Source organism: Helianthus annuus, chromosome 14 (assembly GCF_002127325.2).
Source record: "Helianthus annuus cultivar XRQ/B chromosome 14, HanXRQr2.0-SUNRISE, whole genome shotgun sequence".
NCBI lineage: Eukaryota > Viridiplantae > Streptophyta > Magnoliopsida > Asterales > Asteraceae > Helianthus > Helianthus annuus.
In genome coordinates this window covers 85,107,542-85,116,395 of record NC_035446.2, presented here as the reverse complement: position 1 = coordinate 85,116,395, position 8,854 = coordinate 85,107,542, and the positions used below count along the sequence as shown (strand labels likewise).

The following is an 8,854-nucleotide window of genomic DNA, read 5'->3' as shown; positions in this document are numbered from 1 at the left end:
AAATCCTTTAAGGAGTTTTTTTTTTTTTTTTTTTTCCAAACAGTATTTGAAAGAATATATACGTATCAAAATAGTGTATTTCTTTTCAACGACAAATTTGAATCACTAACGGACTACTGGAGTAATCATTGTGTCACCAGCGAAATTACCAATCATATCCATCTCCACTAGACATAATGTCTATACGCCTTATTCAGAAGGAAACCCAATAAATATGGTAAAAACACCCTTGTGAGAATCGAACCCAGAACCTATTGGTCTCAAAGTATTATCCCATCTACAAGATGACACTAGATTATAAAGCCATTAGCAATTAAAATAGTGTATTTGAAAAACTATTTAATAAAGTGATCGTTTTCCCTCTTTTACACCTATGTTTAATAAAATAAACATATTTTAGAAAGAAAAAAAAGTTTTATAACATTAATATTTTGATATTTTGAAGATATAAATGTTGTTTTGTTTATTTTGAAATTAGGTTTTATTTGTTTACAATTACAATGAACTGATCATATGTTCTTTTTATTATACTTAACTTATAAATTTTATCTTACTTTTCAAGGGTAAAATTACTGTACAAATAATATTAACGTACTAAACATACGAATTGCATGAAAAGAAGAAAAGGAGGTGGTGGCAAATTGGAATTATCAGTAACTATAAAATTACTCTTGTAGAGTAATTTTAATCTTTTATAGAGTAATTTTGTAAAAAGGTCTTTTAGAGTAATTATGTTTTTATAGGGTAATTATCAAAATTACACTAACCCCCCCTCCCCCCACCCCCACCCCTAAAAAACTGTAGAGTAATTTTGATCTTTTGTAGAGTAATTTTAGTCTTGTAGGGTAATTATCAAAATTACACTAACCACCCCCCCCCACCCACCCAAACTAAAAGGTAAAAACTAAACCATAAATCTAAACCTCATAGATAAATGCTAACAAAATTACTCTACAAGATCAAAATTACTTTACAGGATCATTTTACAAAATTACTCTACAAAAGATCAAAATTACTCTACAGTTTTTTGGGGGTTAGTTGAAATTCTGATAATTCCCCTACAAGACCAAAATTACTCTACAAAAGATCAAAATTACTCTACAGTTTTTTGATAAACTTGCAGGGTAATTTTGATTCACTTGTAAAAGTAATTTTGATGCAGAGTAATTTTACAAATTACTCTACAAAAGATCAAAATTACTCTACAAGAGTAATTTTGATAGTTACTCATAATTACAAAAATGACACCGTGCTTTTTTCTTTTTTCCTTCAGTTTATATGTTTAGTACGTTAAGTTTATTTGTATTTGATCTTTATCCTACTTTTCAATCTTTATCTCACTACTACAAAAAGAGGCATTAGCTATGAAGTTTTGCTACGGGGAAAATCGGTAGCAAATTTGGCTACGAATTAACTACGGATTAGCTACGGACACATTTTACTACGAATATTCCGTCGCAAATGAAATCCGTAGCAAAAATCCGTAGCAAAACTGAGGAAATAAATATAGAAAAAAATAGTGTAGCAAAATCCGTAGCAAAACCAAGAAAATACATACTTATAAATTAACTAAAAAGCAGTTAAATAAAACCAGTAGCAAAATCTGTAGCAAAGTTGAGAATATAAGTATCTAAAAAATAATTAAATAAAAATCCTAGCAAAACTCATAACAAAATTTATCAAAAAAAAAAAAAAATTAAGCCAAGCGTAGAAAAAAGTTGTAGCAACATCGTAGCAAATCTGAGGAAAAAAATATAAAAAAATAACGTAGCAAAATCGGTAGCAAAAAGAAATGTTTGAAAATTAAATAAAGAAGTTAAATAAACTTGGTAGCAAAATTTGTAGAAAGTTGGATGTAAATAAAGCTTAAACCCCAAAATAGGGTTTTCTCATGTGCAAAGTTACTCCACCACCAACGTTCACGACCATCGCCGCCCACTCCACCGGAATCACGACCTTCAATTTTAATTTCCAAGGTCTAATTTCTTGTAACTCGGGTACACTTCCAATTTCTTTCAATCTATTTCTTATAGGGGTGAGAAAAATAAAAACCCGACTCGACCCGAGCAAGAACCGAACCAAACCGATACCCGACCTCACCTACGTACACTACCCGAAAAAAACCCACTTCTAAAACTCGATTCCTGTCCTTGTTGAAATTGGGTAGTTGGGTAAAAACTCGAACCGACTCCCACAATTTATTTATTTTTTTAATATTATTATATACATATGTGTTGGGATTGAACCCTATCAGAGGAACAGATAATTAAAGCCAAAACTGGATCAGAGCAGTGGATCCAGAATAAGCAGATGTTATGTATACAAGTCTCTCCCCTTGAAAGTAGTTTCAACATCTGCTGACCTCCTATCCACTGATCATACAAACTGCTGACCTACAACTGCTGATCAAGTCAAAGACTGGTGAAGAACTAAAGCCCTGCTGCCCAATCTACTGCCTTGAGTCAAGCACTGCTGATCATGACAAGTACTGCTGGGTTCACAGCAGTGGAAAGATGCAGCAGTAGTTTTGTTTACTTTATGTAATGTATTGTAATATCAGTAGTTAGCATAGCAGAGGTTGTATAGATCAGAGGTTAGAGTTTGTTAGGAGGTTAGATGTCACTTTCATGGTGACGTCAGCTTAGATGCTTTAGTGGTTTGCTCGTGCCTATAAATAGAACAGTGCTCTGTACTGTTCTATTAGCTCTTTCACCATTTTCTTCCTGCACGAACAAATACTGTGAGCTCAGGCTGAGGGGGAGTTTGTTGCATACTTGCATATTGTAATCGTTGTTGAAAATAAATTCAATCATTCGGTTCAATGTTAAACTTGTATGTTAAAAGCATTTCTCTTGTTTGATTGTGAAAAGTTTGCTTCCATTTTAATTCCGCTGCACAACTCATTCATCTTCATCTTAATTCAAACGTAAAACACAATCAAAACCAAACTCAGATCCTAACAATTGGTATCAGAGCTTGGACAGTCAAATTTGATTTAACAATCATTTTGACATAAATAGTTCAGCTCGCAATCGTTGATACTGATAGTTTGTTTGTTTTGTTGAAAAACAGAGCAAGGTTTAATCACCATCAAAGTTGATTAATCAGTGCCTGTAAAACAACCAGGATGACGTCACAATCGTAAGATGATAAGAATAACATTGGCTCTCTTTTCAAACCACCTATGCTTAAACGTAATGAATACAACATCTGGGAGAGAAGGATGGGTTACATCCTTAGTCAACAGAATACTGGATGTTGGAGGTCTGTTGTTTTTGGTCCCCATGTTCCTATGGTGCCAGGTGCTGAGGATACTAAGAAGTTCGTACCTAAACCAACTGAAAACTATACTGAAACTGATTTTCAAAAGTTCGAACTCGATGCCAAAGCACACTACAACAAAAATGGCTTTTTAGAACCTTTTCTGTGGGACGCTTGTAAAAGAGGGTCCTAAAAAACTATTTAATAGGACTACTAAACTTTTGGGGTCCTTTTATAAAATACTCTACTTAACCGGTATCCTAAAAAAACTATTTAATAGGATGGATGATTTTTTAGGGTCCTATTATCATATAATTTAATAGGACATTTAAAATGTAGATCCTAATAAAGTACTTTATAACACATTTGAATGTTAGTGGCTCATTATGTGGTACTGTATTAGGACACTTGATCATCTGGGGTCCTATTATAACATAACTTAATAGGACACGTTGTATTTAAGTCATAAATGTTCAGTGTTATAGGACCATTTCTAGTCGAAGTCATATTAGAACTTAACTTAATAGGACACTTGACACTTGGGTCTTATAACTTTAAACTTTATAGGACGCTTAATCATTGTGATGTTATTATAATACACCGTAATAGGACATTTGATATTTGAGTCATAAAACATTAGTTTTATAGGACGCTTATTTATTAAATGTTAGGGACAAAAGGGTTAGAAAAAAAGATGTTAGGGGCCAGAAGGGTTAGAAAAAAAAGACTTTGGGGGCTCAGATGTTAAAAAAATCTTTTTTAGGTTAAAAGAGTAAAAGTGATATAAACACAGGGGCCAAAATCGTAATTTACTCTAATTTTTTTTAATTTAATAGAAGTTATTGTTTTTTACCAATGAGGTGGTGGTCCATTGGCAAAGTCAAAACCATTAAATACATTGAGAGATGAAGGTCTTGAATTTAAATCCCATAAAAAACACGGAATAAAAGAAATTTACCGTTAAAAAAGAAGTTATTGTTTTTTCACCCAAACTATTTCATTTCCCTCCCCTAAAAATTCATCCAAAATTTCAATTCCCGCTTCCCAGATTGGCCCACCACATAAACCAAAGAAATTCACTCTTCACCTTATTGCTCAAAACCCTAACGCATTTCTCCCAATTTTAGAATAAGACTGAATCAAATTTTCTCACAAATTCTTTCAAATTTGTTGTTTGTCGATTCAAAATCCAATCCAATGAATCAATCTTGTGCTTCTTTTGATTTCAGTATCTTGAGCAGGAGATGACGATGACCAACCACCAACTAATGCATAAAAACAGATTGTTCCAATCTGGAAGACCGTTGATATTCAATCGTTCCTTAAAAGGTTTATTTCTTTCTAATTTTTGTTTTGATTTGTCATTTGCTTTAGGATAGCAATTATTTACTCTGATTGGTGTTAATCACATTCCCTGTTCGTTATTAATTTTTAAGGCTCTGAATCGGGTGCCAATTAGAGTTTTTTTCATGTAAATCGTTTCCATTTAGTTTGGCAAAATGAGTAGTTTCTTCTATTCAAATGATCTCATGTTTCTTTCAAATTGGTTATTGGTGTTGGTCGATCAAACATCTCTTCAAATAAGGTGTCTTAAATTAGGGCTTTCTCATTCATAGATATTTTAATTGAAAGAACTTTTAAAGAAAATGGTCATCTACTTACGTGACAAGTGTTTTGATTTTTATCCAGAGTCTTCTTCTTTTTGGAGGTATGATCAACAAACTGAATTGAAAGTTGGGCTCTTTTTAACTTTTTATTCCAGAGTCTTCTTCTTCAGAAACAAAAACACAAGTTACTGAGTCTGAGTATGATGATGATGATGATGATGATGATGATGATGATGATGATGATGGTGCAGTAGAGAGAGGGGACCTGAGAATAGGTTATAGAGAGACAAAAGAAAAATAGAGAGAGAGAGAGCCTGAACGGAAGGGGATCCGGCCATGGCCTGCGGCCGGCCACCCTGTTTTGGTGACCATCTCCGTCTTCTGCTCCCTGATCCAGCTATTTATCACTATTCGCTATGTAGCATATAAGTACCTTGTCGCTATTCGGCATTAACAGCTATGAGTCTCAAAGCCAATTGTAGCGTCCAAATTGCATTTTCTGGCGATTCGATAGTTTTTCGAATTTGAAGGCATTGTTTGTTTTATTTTTTAATTTGTTTAGTTTTATTCATCGATCAAGGGTTGCTGGAGGTGCATCATCCGGGAAGAAAACAGTAGGTGATATGATCATTGATCAGCTTCACGATCAGCGGGTTGTACTCGTTAACCAGGTTTGTTTTATTTTCTTAAAGCTTTTAGTTGGTTAATTTAATTCTTATATATCTCTCAGTTACTATATTTAAATCACTTCAAGAAATGAGTATCTAATTCATATATCATAGATATCATATACATCTATGGGTGTTTTGGCAGGACTCATTTTATCATAGTTTGACTTCTGAAGAACTTTTAAAGGTTCATGAGTACAATTTTGATCATCCTAGTGGGTTTTGCTACCTTAATTCATGGATTTGAACCGTGTTCACTTTTTTACTTTTATATTTTATTTTTGATTATGTTTCATCTCTATTTGGTCAAACAAGTAACATATATGTAAATAAAAAAAAAAACTAAAAGGGAAACAAGTCATATGGGTTGGAGGTTGTCCAAAGCGTGTATTGTATATGCACCGAACCTCTTAAATCATCTTATTTAAATAGTTATTATATCGCTGAAATACATAACTTTTGTAATCTTATTTGACACACTTATGATTTACGTAACTTTTGGACAAAAGTGGTTCCCTTAAACCTGACCTGTATCAAATATTTACCTTTTTGACCTTTACTCTCACCCGCCTTTACAAGATACTGGCTGTAAATTTCATTCGTCATGCTTCCATGGTTTTTATTTTTCAGATGCTTTCGACACTGAAAAGTTACTATCACCAATGGAGATGTATGCGATATGATGAACATGAAGATATTTGTCGATACAGATTACTTCTAGTCATTAAGTCTGGTTTTTCATGCACATGTTGTAGTGGGTTTTTAAGTTTTTTTTCTTCAGATTTAGCTAGTGTGTGCATCTGTATTTTCTATTTCAAGGTCATAGTTGTCAATAGCGGCTATAGAGACCGCTATAGCGTGCTATGTAGCCATGCGACCAAGTGTCGCTATATGGGTCATAGCGACCAATAGCGTATTTAGCGACAGTTAGGTATTTTTTTATTTTTATTTTTTGGATGTAAATAGCAATTAGATATAGCTATAAAATAGCTGGATTTATAGGTTTTTGTTAAATATACATGTAAAATAGCATATATACAAGGGTATTTTGATGTAATATACATATAAAAATTTTCAAAATTCTTTTTCTAGTGTAATCGTTGTTTATAAAATAGCCGTCGCTATTTGTCGCTATTCGCTACGTAGCCTATAGGTGCCTTGTCGCTATTCGCTATCGACAACTATGATCAAGAATCTAATATTTTGACTTTGGCAGTGGATGACCTTTGTTGGATTCTAAAGGAAATCTAATTAGGATCAACACTGCCATATTCACTCAAACAGGTATTTTTTTCTAATTTTTTAAATCGGTTGATGTAATAAATAATCTGCAAATAGGCTGAAATTTGAACACTACCAATGGCACATAATTCACATTGTAATGTTGATGTTACAGGGACTTCAGAGAGCTGGCTAGCCAGGAAATCTAATTGGGATCAACATTGTAAGTCACATTATTCACATTAGTGCTACTTTGTATCTACTTCTTAGACCTCAACTTTGGCTTTGTGAGTTTGTGTTGATATCTTTAAAAATCATAATTATTCAGGGACTAGATCTGTAGCTGCCTTAATTCTTGCAATAGCAGTCTGCTGAAACACTTGAGAAGCTTTTATTTCTTTCTTTAACTCATTTAATCAGCCCTTCGTATTCTAGTTTTTAATATTTTTGAAACCTGGTGATTTTTTTCCTCTTTTGTTTAAACATGTGTTATTTTGTTGTGCAGGTTGATATGAACATGAATAACAACTTCCTTTTTCAAAAGTTTTTGTTTGGTATGCTTACTATCTATTAGAAACTTGATTTACTACATATATGTAAGTTTTTTATTCGAAGATAATTGGTTCAGTTGGAGTTCTTATTGATGTTGAAGCCCTCCATTTTTCGAGCCAACGATCTCTTTTGCAATCTATTCTGCTAGCCATAGTAAGTATTCATGTTAGTATAGGCTATACTAGTAAACATGAACCACATATTTGTTATTACTCTTTTGTTATTTCTTGACTCTTCTGTTTTTTGTCGGTCGGTTTCAAAGTTTTCAACTCATAGTGAAACGGTTTGCTTTGTGGTTTGCACCCAAAGCTGGCCGTATGAAACCGGACCAGACCATGAGATATATTTCGGTTTCAAAAATATTTCACTCGTATTTAAACTAGGTTAATCAAAATTGTTTCTAGGTAATTCAAACTAGTAACATAATATGTGTTTTGGTTGTGATTTTTGCATTAGTTTCAGAGTAATCATATTATTTAAAACCATAAAATGTAATTTACTTGGGTATCATTAAAAAAAGTTGGTTCCTATGTTAAATATGCTGCTAGCTAACCTTTACTGTTTGTAACTTTGTATGTTAAATACTTTAAGATTTGTAGACTAGTATTGATCATGAGTAATGATGTATGATGTTTTTTTTGTATTCGTAGATTGATATTTATATTTATATTATGTACAAATAATTTTAATATTATGGAACTTCATGCTTATACATAGATGGTTTATTTGTAGGTAGTCTATGAGGATTGAGGACGCATGATTACTCAAGATTTTATGCTTCTTATTTCTTTAATTGTTTTTAATTTCTTTGTTAAATGTTAAGACTTTATGTTAGATAATGTTATAACTTATTTATGGTTAGTGATTTTGTTATGAACATGCTTATTTGAAATATAATGAAGTTTTATTTCTTTTGTTAGTTGATGTTATACAATAATTAGGATGCTATATGTTGATGGTCTATTTATAAAATTGGTTTTATAATCTTATTTGGGATATTAGGACCATTTTCTTGATATTAAAATAGCTATAACGTTACATCATAAGGGTCCTATAAATTAGTTTTTTTGGACGTTTGTATGTGTATCAAAAGATTAAAAGTAGGTAATCACATATTAGAACATTGTAAAAGTGTCCTAATATGTTCTTTTTAGGACGCTATTTAAGTAGTCTATAGACATATTATGCGACCATAAAATTGGTTTCATAATCTTATTTTGTATATTAGGACCCTTTTCTTGGTACTAAATTAGCTATAATGTTACATGATAAGGGTCCTATCAATTAATTTATAAGGACGCTTGTAAGTGTATCAAAAGATTAAAAGTATGTAAGCGCATGTTAGAACATCGTAAAAGTGTCCTAATATGTTTTTATTAGGACACTATTTTGGTTGTTCAAAGACATATTACACGACCATAAAATTGGTTTCATAATCTTATTTGAGATGTTAGGACGCTTTTTTAGTTCCGGGACTTATTACGACCCGTTTACATGAAACGCTTTTACCGTTGGTCCTATTAAATGAAAGGTCCTATAAAATAG

At 32.3% G+C, this 8,854-nt stretch overlaps 1 long non-coding RNA gene across 5 annotated transcripts; it reads left to right on the top strand.

Annotated features, from left to right (window-relative positions):
• The first annotated feature begins 4,311 nt into the window (after window positions 1-4,311).
• LOC110908561 lies at window positions 4,312-8,228 on the top strand. 5 transcript variants are annotated; one of them, XR_002574715.2, is made up of 9 exons: window positions 4,312-4,590; window positions 5,024-5,539; window positions 5,682-5,751; window positions 6,167-6,290; window positions 6,753-6,820; window positions 6,933-6,980; window positions 7,086-7,311; window positions 7,386-7,462; window positions 8,042-8,228. It is a non-coding gene; the product is annotated as an uncharacterized LOC110908561 (long non-coding RNA). The 5 variants fall into 5 exon arrangements; XR_002574717.2 differs by having other exon boundaries at window positions 4,951-5,539; window positions 7,263-7,311; XR_002574714.2 differs by having other exon boundaries at window positions 4,951-5,539.
• Window positions 8,229-8,854: the final 626 nt, after the last annotated feature.